At 43.1% G+C, this 16,083-nt stretch overlaps 1 pseudogene; it reads right to left on the bottom strand.

Annotated features, from left to right (window-relative positions):
- Positions 1-2,037: 2,037 nt before the first annotated feature.
- LOC132503503 (trafficking kinesin-binding protein 2-like) lies at positions 2,038-5,409 on the bottom strand (annotated as a pseudogene).
- Positions 5,410-16,083: the final 10,674 nt, after the last annotated feature.

Raw genomic sequence — 16,083 nt, 5'->3', positions numbered from 1 at the left:
AGGATTTAAAGAACACAGTATCTAATAATTGGAAAGTATACTTTTCTTTTGAATGGGTTAAACTAATGTATGGTAATGGAAATTATATCAGTGATTTCTGGTGGGGGGAGTAGATTTACTGAAAAAGGTCATAACATTTTTGGTAATGAAAATGTTTTATACCTTGGTTGGGGTGGTGGTTACAAAAATGTATAAATTTGTAAAAATTCATTGAACTATATACTTTAAATGGATGCATTTTATTTTATGTAAATTACTCATTTTAAAAGAATACTTTTTAGTTTATTTTGCTTTCCTAACTGTTCCACTAAAGAAGTCATTATATCCAAGCTAGCTCATGGTCTTGAAATACTGTTCCCACTAAAATTAATCAGACTTTCTGTTAAATGACTGATTCTAATTTTGGTGTGAGAAATGTATAAGCCTGGAGCATCTTATCACGCAAGAGAATGAAGAAAGCTAACGACTACTATTGTCATATCAAAAGGACCCAGGAGCCAATGTGAAGAGATTTCCACTTTCTAAAATTGATACAAACTTGAATTTCAAAAAGAATAATTGCAATTGCTTGAAGCCCATAAAATACATTTATATTTGTGAATTCATAACAATATAAAAATTGGTCACATTTAGAAGATGATGGAAACCAATTCATTACCTTGAAAAATGGTAAATATGTGGAGAGAATCAAATACTATATCCTGTCTTTCCTATATGAACTGTATCTCTGAGTAACCAAGTAATAGATGAAGGAAGCATTCCTTTATAAAATTATTTCAGCTAATGAATGGAAATCAAATTACAGAATCAAAATATTTTTCAGCCCTCAGTGAATTAGTGGATCTATGCAATGAGCAAGCCATGGTGTGGGGAGAAAAGTATTATATGATTTCTGATGAAAGAACACAAACAACCCAACCTACAGTTCTTGCCAAAGGAATCAAACCTGAATCTGATGAGGCCTCTGGATCCAACTGCCAATTTGTAGAAATTACAGAGCACAGAAGAACATGGTGAATTGCATCATGACTATGCAGTCAGCAAAATCCAGAATGTGTGGAACTCTGGGTAAAATGCCCTTGTTCTTCAGCAGATATATTGTGAGGAAAAGGGATAGAAACTGAAATTTGTGCATTAAAAGGGGTTTAAAAGACATGCCAGTTAAAAAAAATTGGGAAGGCTAAATTACATTGTTTCAAGATGCATTCTTGGGTCATTGAAAACCTGATTCTTATAACTTAGGATGGTGGTTTATTTATCTATTTATTTATGTATTTATTTATTTATTTAGCTAGCCATGGGCAGTGATAGTGAGATGGCATATGGAGGGACTCTTGGGGTGGCTATTTATTGTTCCAATTAGTAGTTACAAAGGTGTTGCTGACCTTATCAAAATTTGCTAAACTTTAAAAAAAAAATTCACTAGAAGTATACCTTTGTGTGATTTTTCTATTTCAGTTTTATTTTACAATTAGAAAGTTAAAATTAATTTAAAAAATAGATATTACAGACAACATTCTGCCAATAAGTTAAAAAATTTAGATAAAATTTCTAGACATAAAAAGTGATACAGATTCTTAAAACTTTTAAAGAAAGTGGTTCTATAATTTAAAATCTTTCATTAAAGAAAATTCCAAAGGAAAGTTACTTTATAAACTAATTCTAATCATATGAGGAAGAAATAATTTATTTTATCCAATTCCTTCCAAAGAACAGTAAGAAACGAATTACTCACCAACTCATTTTCTATTCACTTTCTTCTTCCAAGATAAGAAAACCTGACTGAAGGAGTGTGTTGCATAACACATTTCTTTCAACACACATTTTTTGTTGTCTCCATATATTCATAGACTTTTCATATTATCCATTTAGCTGACCTCATCATCCAGTGCCTCATTACAGTTCCATTCCCATTCCTCTACTTTCCATATGTATCTTTCCTTTCTCTCAAGTCAGACCAGACTAAGTGAGTCAGTATGTGACTATTCCTGTGCTAATTTGTATAAGAGATCAGCTAATTGGTGAGCCTCAAGTGTCCTACATACCTGTTTTGGGTAAGGATGTACAGACTGGAGTTCCAAAACTGCCTGTCATGCCTGGAAGACTCTTAATTCTTTTTCATTCCACCCTATCTACTGCTACCTACATTTAAATAAACAGCAGAGTCTGGTCTTTGAAGATGAATTTCTGCCTCTTGACATTTTCTGTTCCTGGGCATCTGTAGTCTTTATTACTCTGGCTATCTAATCTCTTCAGCCTGTCCACTAAACTTCTCTTCAACTGTCCCCCATCAGGAGGTTTTCATGGAGGTCTTAAGCCATAAATTTCCTGGAGGAATGTTTCCGTTGATCAGGAGGCCAAAATGTTTTCAGAGATGTGCTTGAGGCTTGAAGGGTAAAGGAGAAGGCAAGGTAAGTGAGAGGGTGGATTTCCTGGAATAGAAATAATAGCCAGGGATTTGGTAGAGGCAAGAGGAGAGGGTCTTCCAAAACCAGGCTGTGATATACTTTATGAGAGATTCCTCACTCTTGTAGGAGTTTGGCCACCCCTATGATGCTACTGAAGGTTATAGTAGTATCTGGTTGGTTGGTGATGGATATTACAATGATGAATCTATAGTACCTGGTAGGAGAATTCATAGTAGTGCTCAGGGAACTGCTGTCATCTCTTCTCCTGAAATCATAAAGGAACCTGAGCTCCTGAGTGATTTCAGAGAAATGAAATATCCTATAGGTAGTGAGGGTGAATATTCAGTTTGAGGATGACAGATGCATTCCTGGGTCTGAGCCTGCAACAGTAGCCAACCCACATGCTAAAGTATGGATAGTAGTGGGACCTCTGCTACTGCTTTGATATTGAAGATTTGTTTCACTTGACGAGGCTGCTGAACCTAAAAAATGGTCTCCTCCTCTTCATCCTCCTCCAAATCTAAGAGGTGAAGACATCATCTTTGGTTCAACTGGGAAAGCCTTTAGTGATAATACCTGGTTGCCTGTCAAGAATAGCCCTCAAATTTGGTTAAACAAGCTACTGCCAATACTGCAGAGTTTGTGGTCCTTTCAGGTGCTTGAAAATTTGGAATTATTCTAGCATAAAACCTTGAAGGGACTGGTAAGGCAGGAAATCAGAGATTTGAGAAGAATGAAAGTTTGAAATAGCTGTAGTGGAGAGTGAAATAGCTATAGCTCAGGCATTGATGAGGTTGGTGACCATGAATTTATAAGTTGGTAGCAATCTGATGTTTTTGTGAGACTTTATGTAAGAGGCAATTTAATGTAATGATTAGAGTTTAGGCTTTTCAGCCAGAGAAACCTGGACTGTGTGACTTTTATGGGTTACTTAATGTCTCTGAGCCTCATCTCTACAGTCCTTTTCTCATAGGATCGTTGGAAGAAGTAAATGAGTTATTATGTGAGAAGCACTTAGGCAAGTGCCTGATATACAGTAAGTCATTAACAGATGTTAGTGTCAGGTCTTTATTTTCTCTAACATTGCTTGACTGGCTGAGGGCAGCAGAGGGACAGCAGAATTATCCAGGCTTAGGATTTTGCCTGACTGGTGCATAAAAGGACAGAAGGCAAAGGAGTTTAGCATGTTGACTGAAATTAATGATGCGATGAACCACAGATTAAGATGAACCATAAATCAAGAGAGAGGTAATGACAAAGAGAGTCATAGAAGTAGAAAACAAACTTATGGTTACCAGGGGGGACAAAGGGGGGAGGGATAAATTGGGAGATTGGGGTTAATATATATAGTAGTATGTATATTTATTAATATATACTACTATATATAAAATAGATAGCTGATAAGGACCTACTGTATAGCACAGGGAACTCAACTCAATATTCTGTAATGGCCTATATGGGAAAAGAATCTAAAAAAGAGTAGATACATGTATATGTATAACTGATTCACTTTGCTGTACACCTGAAACTAACACAACACTGTAAATTGTAAATACTCCAATAAAAATTATTTTTAAAAAAGAAGTAGTGAGAGGAAGAGGTGATGGATAAGGAGAACATTACCTGGATGGGCAGGATATTTTAATGATGTTGAAGATCTTTTATAGCTGGGGTAGCTGAATAGACAAGCTGGGAGGATGGAAGGTTGTGGTCAGATAATAGGACCCTTGAGTTAGTGATTTTTCAAGGTGAAGAAAATTGGAATGACAATATCCCCACTATGAACATAGGAGAAGTAGAAAGAGAGGAGAAGAGGTCAGGTGGCAAGAAGCCAGTGATTGGATGGCACATCCTCCTGGACAGTGAAGTCCTCCAAGACTATGATGGCAAGAACGGGGTTGGAGAGGAAGAAAGTGTCAGGGTTTCAGTCCTGCATGGAACTTGGTGTGTGAGAGTCCACCCCTTGAGTGTCTTTCCACAAGGCCACATATTGTCATTATCCGTTATTAAAATCCAAAGGCCGGGGCTTCCCTGTTGGCGCAGTGGTTGGGAATCTGCCTGCCGATGCAGGGGACACGGGTTCGAGCCCTGGTCTGGGAAGATCCCACATGCCACGGAGCAACTGGGCCCGTGAGCCACAACTGCTGAGCCTGCATGTCTGGAGCGTATGCTCTGCAACAGGAGAGGCCGCGATAGTGAGAGGCCCACGCACCGTGATGAAGAGTGGTCCCCACTTGCCACAACTAGGGGAAGCCCTCGCACAGAAACAAAGACCCAACATAGCAAAAATAAATAAAATTAGTTAATAAACTCCTACCCCCAACATCTAAAAAAAAAAAAAATCCAAAGGGCTCTAGAAGGTAACAATAGCCAACATTTACTGAATGCTTTGTGCTAGGCACTGTTTTAAGCACTTTTAGGGAATTCACTGGCGGTCCAGTGGTTAGGACTCAGCGCTTTCACTGCCGAGGGCCCAGGTTAGGCCCCAGGTCGGGAAACTAAGATCCTGCAAGCTGCATGGCCAAAAAGAAAAAATAAGCACTTTTTTTTTCTTTTTTTTTTTTTTGCGGTACACGGGCTTCTCACTGTTGTGGCCTCTCCCATTGCGGAGCACAGGCTCCGGACGTGCAGGCTCAGCGGCCATGGCTCACGGGCCCAGCCGCTCCGCGGCATGTGGGATCTTCCTGGACCGAGGCACGAATCCACGTACCCTGCATCGGCAGGCGGACTCTCAACCACTGCGCCACCAGGGAAGCCCAAAATAAGCACTTTTAATGTAGCAATTCTTTTCATCTTCTCTGTGAAGACTAGGAAGTGGGTTCCCATTATTACTCCTATTTTATAAATGAAGGAATTAAGACTCAGAGGGGTTAAATAATGTGCTCAAGGCCCCAGAGCTAGTAAGTGGCAGACCTTAGGTTTAAATTCAGTGAAACTGGCTTCAGGTCTATGCACAGGTAAGTCACTATTACCTTAGGATGACTTCCTTTCTCTGGGGCATTTCTCCATGTGAACGTAAGAGCAAGTGTTGAGGTGGGAGGTGTCTGTGTGCAATAATTGTGTGTGGTCCATTGTCCACACACTTCCTCTGGTCCTGACATGAGTCAGAAGAGTGTCCACCACATCAGGGATGCGGCATCTGCCTGGGCTTGGGGATCAGGGCTGACAAGTGTGGGTGCCAGCTATGGAGGACTACATCTGGGTCGGGTATGGCGCTTGTGCTTGCAGTACCTGGGACACCACCTGTCTTCTGCTGCTTGCTCTGGACACTGAAGAAAGCTGCCTCCCCAGTGTGGCCAGTCACTGAGCCAAGACTGCTGCACAGATGGGCATGCAGTGAGGGGGCTGGGCACAAAGCTAGCACAGCCTCGGTACCCTCTGTCCCCACCTGGACCCACACCTTTTGGCCCATGGGAGGGAGAAGAGAACAGGCTGTTTGGAGGAGGCTGGGAAAAACCCTGGAGGCAGCGACCAGCCTCAGGATGCTCTGGTGCTCCTGGGACCCTGGCGCAGTGCCTGCTTCACCCACCAAAGCCCTTTGGAGGCAAGAGGGGGTGGGTAGGCATCTGAAATCAAGCGACAGGGATGGGTGGACAAGGGGACTGGGTGATGAAGGACAATGCAGGAGGACACGGTGAAGTAAGCTCTCATCGCCATCAGCAGCGAGACCCCTGCCAGGATCCACGGCCCGCTCACCATTTGTCCGGGTGCAGGGAGGCTCAGGTGTTAAAATCTCTGGTTCCTTCAGAGACCAAGATGGGACAAGAGAGGGGAGGAAGCTTTTGCCTAAAAGAGGCTAGCCTGAAGGTCCATGTCTCTGAGTGTTGGGGGCTGTCTGCTCTCCGCTTTCCCACAGTAAGAGAGGCTCACCTGGGCATATGGCTGCCAAGCCAAGGACATTTCCCAGCCTCCTTCACATGAGACCAACCCTGCCACCAGGATGTGAACTGAAATAACATATCCTGTCTCCCAATCTTGCACATAAAAGGACTGAGTGTGTGCTCCCCGCTTCTCCCCTCCCTGTTGGCTGGGGCATTGGCAAGAACTGCATTTGCCACTTGGACTACAAGTGGAAACCATAAGGATGGCAGAGCTGGCCACCTAGGTCACCTGTCTGTTCCTGGACTGTTACCTGAGAGACAAGAAACTTCCATCTTGTTTAAGGCCTTGTGTTTTCAGATTTGTGTTATAGCAGTTTATCCTATACCCTAAGGCCTTCCACTTGGACCGGTGCAGTAGAGCAGGTCCAGTTGGTAGAGACGGTCTGATGCTTTGAACCTGAGCCAGGCCATCTGTATGAGGGAGTTTGCTCAGCTCTGGAGCTCCATTTTCATGTGCAGGATTTACTTGCCCCACGCCAGGCATACAAACATGATCTTGGCCGCACCCACAGCCCCTGCAGGAGGCCAGCCCTAAAGAGGGCCCATGGCTCCCCATTCCCAGCTCCAACTTAGGGGACTCAGGCTGGGGGGATCCCAAGCTGACACCCAGTGCCTGAGCTGGGCCCCAGCCTGCAGAGATAGACTGGGCCAATCCGATCCTCCCTCTTGGACCAAGTGAAATAACAATCTGCTTGGCCATTTATGCTGGAATAACAGACACAGATAAATCAAGCTGAAAAGCTGATGGAAAACAGTGTCTCCCAAAGACAGGCTTAAGCTGTAAAATGTCATAACTCCCTTCCTTGAATGACTGTTTTCACTCACTGAGAAACTTTGTTCTCTAAAATCATAGATGGTCAGAAATCTCACTCTGAAATTCTTTCAATACGAATGAAACATCCCCTCTTACCTGGAGGGTCTCAGTCATTTTGACACAGGGAGGCAGCCTGGGTCTACAGCCCAGGTGCAGAGCTGCAGTTAAGGGCTTTCTGGACACAGTGGTCCACATCTGTCCTGGCTTTGTCGATTCTGAGGAAAGAGGGCCCTGGTTCTCTTTGTAGCCCAGACCTGATTTGACCCCTTCCCACTAGAGCCTGGCTTTGTTGTGAGCCTAAAAATACTGCTCATTTAAATATCACCTACACTCTACCCTTCCCCAGTATTCTACTCAATTTCTCCTGCATTTGGTGAGATGCCTCCTGCCTCCTTTGGTGTGAGCTTGATTCTGAAAACTCAGCCTCTGTGCACTGGTGCCAAATCGAATCTCGGAGACAGAGTTTTGGGTGAAGTAGAAAAAACCAGCTTTCTTGCTTTGCCAGGCAAAGAGGGACACAGCAGTCTCCTGCCTAGAAAAACTATGTGTCCCAACCCAGGAGGATTTGGTGAGGAGTTGTATAGCAATAGTTCAAGGGTGGGGTTGCTGACAAGATTAAGGTGTGTACAGGGCCTGCACTCCTTTAATCTGGTCTCAGGTGGTCTCCTAGTCTTTTTTCTTTTAAGGTTATTTTTTTTAATTCATTAATTTTTTGGCCGCACTGCGTGGCTTGTGAGATCTTAGTTCCCCCATCAGAGATCAAACCTGGGGCCTCAGCAGTAAAAGCACAGAGTCCTAACCACTGGACCAACAGGGAACTCCCTGGTCTGCTCATCTTGATGAGGTTCTCTGGTTCCTTTAATCTGGCCTCAGGTGGTTTCTTGGCTGCTCTTCCCTTGTCTCTGCATTCCCTGATTAGGAACTGTTCAAATCTGCCCTTTGGAACTCAGGGAAGGTCAAGGAAGGTCTGCTCCCTACAAGAAACGGGGGACATTAAAGGCTTCCGTGCCCAGGAGCCCCGCAGGGTCCTGCTAGGTTTCAAGCTCTCTCACATTGCCATAGGTCAATAAACCTGCTTTGTCAGGTCAAGACCCAGGTTTGTCCCTGGTGGCCTTAGTCTGGTTGTCTAAAAAGCATTTGAATTTGCGAATATGGATAAAATCAATGTTCATATTGTGGGACAAGCCCAAGAAGGAGAGATAGGGCTTTGAGGGGTCTTGCCAGGTTGAAGTGATGAAGAAATAGAAGCTACAAAGAGGCAGGAGCTATAGGAGATAAATAAAGGAGAGAACAGATAAATGGAGAGAAAAAGCAGCAGTGAGTCTGAGACTGAAGGAGAACAGAGCAGATATTCAGAGATGAGCCCCCGGCCCGTGGGTGAGGGAATGTGCTTGGCTGGCCCCGAGTGCTGCCCCTTCCTGGGCCAGCACCAGGGCTCCCAGTGTTGTGGTTCCATGTTACCTGCAAGGCTATTTGTTTTTACGACCCAAGCAGCTTAGCTGAAATCAGTTACCTCTCCTGTGCTACCAAAACTCAGATGTGAGGCAGGCCACACTCCGAACAGGAACAAGGCTCTTTCTGGAAGGCTCCTTTCATTCATTCATCATTCATTCAATCTATGTATTAAGCAGTCACCTAGATACAAGATTTCTTAGCCACAGACCTTTCAAAATACTCACACCACGGGAGAAATAACCACTTTATCAGCCAGCACCTTCACTGTCGGTAATGGTTCAACCGAAAACCAGATCCAGATATTAAATTAAGGAACTTAGGGAAAGGGAAGAAAAGGCCCAGCAAGGTGAGGTGTCCAGGAAAATAGAACCTCGTGGTAGGAAAAGAGGCATGCCCCAATGTAAGCAGATAGGGTAGGGGGTCCCTGGAGAAAGAACCAGGCATGGCTTTCTTGACATAAGAGAAGCCATTTTTGGCTTAAGCCATTTTGGGATCTAAGCCTGGCCACAATGCTTGCCCTTGAACAGTAGTTAATGATCTTAAGGGAACAAAGGAATGCAGGATCAAAGGAAAAGCAGTTAAGAAACAATAGTTCAGTGGTAAAGAGTCCTAGTTCCTCCTCAAAGGATATACATAACCATCCATACTTATCTTTGAGTTGTTCCTCAGGAACTAAGGCCCCCACCTAGGTGGAGGATGGAGACTAGAGGCTGAGACCTCAGACTGGCTAGAACCCAAGGGATGATGCTGCTGACCTTTTCTGACCCTCATGACTTCAGGCAGCTAAAGCTTGGACTCTCAACCTTTGCCCCAATTCTATGCTGAATTCTCCTCTGCTCAAGCCCCTTCATGAATATGCGTGTACCCTTAGCTTAAGACTTCCCCAATTTTGCTGCTGGGGAGACACTGCTTTGGGAAAGATCCCCAGTGTTCTCCTTACTTGCTGCAAGTAAGAAATCTTTCCTTCCGTCCATCTTTGGCTTGGTTGTGTATTTTGGCTCGACACCCACCAAGAGGCAAACCCAAAGTTACTTTCACTGCTCAGGAAGGGCACTGATTTGCCCACTCAGAACATCCCAGGCAGCTTGTGGGTGACTGGGTTGGTTTTGACCCAGGTGTGGCCAGACATTTACCCGCACCTAGTCAGCAGCGCCCTGAAGATAAACAATGCTCAGAGACCTGTGGTCCTGCAGAGAGAACAGCACAGCTTCTAGGAAGTAGGGGAGAGGCAGAGAGGAGGTGAGAAAAGGATCAAATCCCTGGTCAGTTCTGGGGAGTCAGCATGAGCAGACACAGGGGGGCCCTGTCAGAATCCTGTGGGGCACCTGCCTGGGGCCTGCCCTTGTGTTTGGGGCCTGAGGTGTGGACTCACTGTGGGCCCCACTCACCCCCATCACTCTCCCCTACAAATGGTTTTTATTTAGCACTGAATTTCTCTGGGCATTATTTAGTTCATAACTCATTCTGAAACAGGAGGGAAGGGGGCAGAGCACAACCTTTAAAAAGAATGACATAGGGGCTTCCCTGGTGGTGCAGTGGTTAAGAGTCTGCCTGCCAATGCAGGGGACACGGGTTCAAGCCCCATTCTGGGAAGATCCCACATGCCACAGAGCAACTAAGCCCGTGAGCCACAACTACTGAGCCCATGTGTCACAACTACTGAAGCCCGCATGCCTAGAGCCTGTGCTCCACAAGAGAAGCCACTGCAATGAGAAGCCTGCACACCACAATGAAGAGTAGCCCCCACTCACTGCAACTAGAGAAAGCCCTTGCGCAGCAACGAAGACACAACACAGCCAAAAATAAATGAATAAATTTGTTTAAAAATAAATAAATAAAGTAAAAAATGACATAGCCATAGGACGTGACATAAACTGGTTAGAATGGATTAGGCCCAAGATGGCAGAAAATTTGACTTCCAGTGGACCTTGGGCCTCATATGACCCTCCTACAGGCACCCTGACAGTTCCCAGGCTGACCATAAAAGGCCAAAGAGTGGGCTGTGGCCCAATTCGTGGAAATCCCTGCCCCTTCTCCAAAATAGTTGGAATAATCCTTCCACTTATTAGCCTATGAAATTACACAGCCCATAAAAACTAACCACCCCATATTTCAAGGCCACTCTTGCCTTTTGAGATGGACCGCATTCTGTGTACGGAATGTATTATCTCTCTCAATAAATTCACTTCTAACCTATCACTTTGCCTCTTGCTGAACTCCTTCTGTGCTGGGACATAAAAAACCTGAGCTTCATTAAGTCCTGAGACCAGGTATGCAATCTCAATTAAAAGACAGTGAGTTCGAGTTCCAGCCCATGGGTTCAAGTCCCAATCTGAGTTCTGACTGGTTTTGAATCCCATCTGAGTTGTGTGGTTTCAGTTCTAGCTCTCAAATATTTTCCATTTTGGTGAGACATCTTCAGAAGTGTGATCTAATAGTTAAGAGTGTGGGCTCAGGGCCAGATTACAGGGTTGAACCCTAGTTCTGTGGCAAGTTACTTATTTCTCTACCTGTTGCCGAACCCAAGTCTGTGTGCCTGATGCACATTGAGGCCAAGCAAACCAAAACATTGGAGTTTGGAGAATAGAAATATCTACTGCAGGGCCCAGCAAGGAGAACAGGTGGCTCATGCTCAAAAGACCCAAACTCCCTGATGGCTTTCAGGGAAGGGTTTTTGGGTGAGGGCTGCAGGGGTTATGACTTTCTTTTCATTGGTTGGTGGTGAGGTAACAGGGTGGTAGTGCAGGAATCTCAATCAATCTTCTGGTTCCAGCCACTCTGGGGTCTACACACTTGTGCTCAGCCTGACCTCCACCTGGGTGGGGGTCTTTAGTTCCTGCAGAACAATTCAAAAGATATGTATCAGATTGTTAATGTATATCCCTAGGACTCTGTTTTATCACTGAACTATTGTTTGACTGCTTTTTCTTTGTTTCTGTATCCCCTTACTTCCCTAATTAGCACCTGCTTGAATCTACTCTTTGGAACTCAGGCCTAGGAGACTAAAGCCTTTTTCTACAAATAGGAAATGGGGGGGATTTCCCTGGTGGTCCAGTGGCTAAGACTCCACACTCCCAAAACAGGGGGCCTTGTTCGATCCCTGGTTGGGGAACTAGATCCCACATGCATGCTGCAACTAAGAAGGCCACATGCCACAACTAAAACATGCCATGATGAAGATCCCATGTGCGACAACTAAGACCTGGCGTATCCTAAATAAATAAATATTAAAAAAAGAAGAAGAAGAAGAAGAAATGGGACACAGAGAGGCTTTTGTACCCAGGAGGTCCCTGCAGGCTCCTGCTCGTTTCATGCCTCAGCCTCCTCATCTGTAAAATAGGAATAATGGTAAGAGTACCTGCCTCACAGGGTCCTTATGAGAATTTCATGAGTAAAGACAGTGGCTGGCACATAGGAATCACTCAGAAACTGTTTCATGCCATTCTTAGGTAAATTGTACTCATTTTGTACTCTCAGTTGTAGAGATGTCCCTAAAGGCTATTTCTTTTCAAATAAAGTACATTTTACTTTATGGATGGGAGTTTCTCAGCACTGCATATGCCCGGCCTGCCCTGGAGCTGCAGCCGCCCTCCAGACTGAACTGGCTCAGCCAGCCCCATGGGGTGGGGGTGGGGGTTCACCCAGGCCCTCTGGACCAAGGGTGGCACTCAGGGTCCCTCTGAGGGGTGGGCCTGGAAGAGTGTTACCAAACCAAACTGGGGTCCACTCACCTGTCCGAGTAAAGCCAATCTACTCTACTTGTAACAGGGAAGAGCAAAATCTGACTCCATGTTGGATCTGATTCTTTTACTTTAACCTTTGCTTTTGTTATTATAATCATACATAATGGCCTGCCTCAGGGAACCCTGCCCCTCTGCTTGAATGTTAAACTACAGTGTCTTTGTTTAGCTCACAGGGAGACATTCTGACCCTGCCCACCTGTGAATGGCTGTAGAAAAGAAATTAATACATCCCCTCCTAGATGCTGGCCAAGCCAGGAGATATTTTTCAAGACTTATGACCTTTTTTTTTAAACATCTGTATTGCAGTATAATTGCTTTATAATGTTGTGTTAGTTTCTGCTGTATAACAAAGTGAATTAGCTATATGCATACATATATCCCCATATCCCCCCACTCTTGCGTCTCCCTTCCACCTTCCCTATCCCACCCCTCTAGGCAGTCACAAAGTACTGAGCTGATCTCCCTGTGCTATGCAGCTGCTTCCCGCTAGCTATTTTACATTTGGTACTGTGTATATGTCAATGCTACTCCCTTACTTTGTCCCAGCTTACCCTTCTCCCTCCCCGTGTCCTCAAGTCCATTCCCTATGTCTGCATCTTTATTCCTGTCCTGCCCCTAGGTTCATCAGAACCTTTTTTTTTTTTTTAGATTCCATATATATGTGTTAGCATATTGTATTTGTTTTTCTCTTTCTGACTTACTTCACTCTGTATGACGACAGACTCTAGGACCATCCACTTCACTACAAATAACTCAATTTCATTTCTTTTTATGGCTGAATAATATTCCATTGTATATATATGCCACATCTTCTTTATCGATTCATTGGTCTATGGACACTTAGGTTGCTTCCATGTCCTGGCTATGGTAAATAGTGCTGCAATGAACATTGTGGAACATGACTCTTTTTGAATTATGTTTTTCTCAGGGTATATGCCCAGTAGTGGGATTGCTGGGTCAAAGGTAGTTCTATTTGTAGTTTTTTAAGGAACCTCCATACTGTTCTCCATAGTGCCTGTACCAATTTACATTCCCACCAACAGTGCAAGAGTGTTCCCTTTTCTACACACCCTCTCCAGCATTTATTTTATTTTATTTATTTATTATTATTTATTTTTGGCTGTGTTGGGTCTTTGTTGCTGCGTGCAGGCTTTCTCTAGTTGCGGCGAGCAGGTGCTACTCTTCATTGAAGTGCACAGCCTTCTCATTGTGGTGGCTTCTTTTGTTGCGGAGCATGGATTCTAGGCATGGGGGCTTCGGTAGTTGTGGCATGCAGGTTCAATAGTTGCAGTTTGCGGGCTCTAGAGCACAGGCTCAGCAGTTGTGGCTCACGGGCTTAGTTGCTCTGTGGCATGTGGGATCTTCCTGGACCAGGGCTCAAACCTGTGTTCTCTGCATTGGCAGGTGGATTCCTAAACACTGTGCCACCAGGGAAGCCCCTCTCCAGCATTTATTCTTAGTAGATTTTTTGATGATGGCCATTCTGACCAGTGTGAGATGATGATACCTCATTGCAGTTTTGATTTGCATTTCTCTAATTAGTGATGTTGAGCATCCTTTCATGTGTTTGTTGACAATCTGTATATCTTCTTTGGAGAAATGTCTATTTAGGTCTTCTGCCCATTTTTGGATTGCGTTGTTTGTTTTTTTGATATTGAGCTGCGTGAGCTGCTTGTATATTTTGGAGATTAATCCTTTGTCAGTTGCTTCATTTGCAAATATTTTCTCCCATTCTGAGGGTTGTCTTTTCTTCTTTTTTATGGTTTCCTTTGCTGTGCAAAAGCTTTTAAGTTTCATTAGGTCCCATTTGTTTATTTTTGTTTTTATTTCCATTTCTATAGGAGGTGGATCAAAAGGGATCTTACTGTGATTTATGTTATAGAGTGTTCTGCCTATGTTTTCCTTGAAGAGTTTTATAGTATTTGTAGTTACATTTAGGTTTCTAATCCATTTTGAGTTTCTTTTTGTGTATGGTGTTAGAGAGTGTTCTAATTTCATTTTTTTACATATAGCTGTCCAGTTTTCCCAGCACCACTTATTGAAGAGGCTGTCTTTTCTCCATTTTATACTCTTGCCTCCTTTATCAAAGATAAGGTAACCATATGTATGTGGGTTTATCTCTGGGCTTTGTATCCTGTTCCATTGATCTATATTTCTGTTTTTGTGCCAGTACCATACTGTCTTGATTACTGTAGCTTTGTAGTATAGTCTGAAGTCAGGGAGCCTGATTCCTCCAGCTCTGTTTTTCTTTCTCAAGATTGCTTTTGCTCTTTGGGGTCTTTTGTGTTTCCATACAAATTGTGCAATTTTTTGTTCAAGTTGTGTAAAAATTTGCCATTGGTAATTTGATAAGGATTGCATTGAATCTGTTGATTGCTTTGGGTAATATATCTTTTTCACAATGTTGATTCTTCTAATCCAAGAACACGGTGTATCTCGCCATCTGTTTGTATCATCTTTAATTTCTTTCATCAGGGTCTTATAGTTTTCTGCACACAGGTCTTTTGTCTCCTTAGGTAGGTTTATTCCTAGGTATTTTGTTCTTTTTATTGCAGTGGTAAATGGAAGTGTTTCCTAATTTCTCTTTCAGATTTTTCATCATTAGTGTATAGGAATGCAAGAGATTTCTGTACATGAATTTTGTATCTTACTCTACCAAATTCCTTGATTAGCTCTAGTAGTTTGTGGTAGCATCTTTAGGATCCTCTATATATAGTATAATGTCATCTGCAAACAGTGACAGTTTTACTTCTTCTTTTTCGATTTGGATTCCTTTTATTTCTTTTTCTTCTCTGATTGCTGTGGCTAAAACTTCCAAGACTATGTTGAATAATAGTGGCGAGAGTGGGCAGCCTTGTCTTGTTCCTGACCTTAGAGGAAATGGTTTCAGTTTTTCACCATTAAGAATGATGTTGGCTGTGAGTTTGTCATATAAGACCTTTATTATGTTGGGGTAGGTTCCCTGTATGGCTACTTTCAGGTGAGTTTTTATCATAAAGGGGTGTTGAATTTTGTCGAAGGCTTTTTCTGCATCTATTGAGATTATCATATGGTTTTTATCCTTCAATTTCTTAATATGGTGTATCACATTGACTGATTTGCATATATTGAAGAATCCTTGCATTCCTGGGATAAACCCCACTTGATCACGGTGTATGATCCTTTTAATGTACTGTTGGATTCTGTTTGCTAGTATTTTGTTGAGGATTTTTGCATCTACATTCATCAGTGATACTGGTCTGTAGTTTTCTTTTTTAGTGGCGTCTTTATCTGGTTTTGGTATCAGGGTGATGGTGGCTTCAAAAAATGAGTTGGGAACGTTCCTCCCTCTGCTATACTTTGGAAGACTTTGAGCAGGATAGGTGTTAGCTCTTCTCTAAATGTTTGATAGAATTCTCCTGTGAAGCCATCTGGTCCTGAGCTTTTGTTTGTTGGAAGATTTTTAATCACAGCTTCAATTTCATTACTTGTGATTGGTCTGTTTATATTTTCTATTTCTTCCTGGTTCATTCTCGGAAGGTTGTACTTTTCTAAGAATTTGTCCATTTCTTCCAGGTTGTCCATTTTATTGGCATATAGTTGCTTGTAGTAATCTCTCATGATCCTTTGTATTTCCGCACTGTCAATTGTTAACTTTTCCTTTTTCATTTCTAATTCTGTTGATTTTAGTCTTCTCCCTTCTTTTCTTGCTGAGTCTGGCTAATAGTTTATCAATTTTGTTTATCTTCTCAAAGAACCAGCTTTTAGTTTTATTGATCTTTGCTATCGTTTCCTTCATTTCT

The sequence above is a fragment of the Mesoplodon densirostris genome, chromosome 2, assembly GCF_025265405.1.
Source record: "Mesoplodon densirostris isolate mMesDen1 chromosome 2, mMesDen1 primary haplotype, whole genome shotgun sequence".
Lineage (NCBI taxonomy): Eukaryota > Metazoa > Chordata > Mammalia > Artiodactyla > Ziphiidae > Mesoplodon > Mesoplodon densirostris.
Note: the sequence above shows the minus strand (reverse complement) of the source record. Positions and strands in the feature narration are given on the sequence as shown.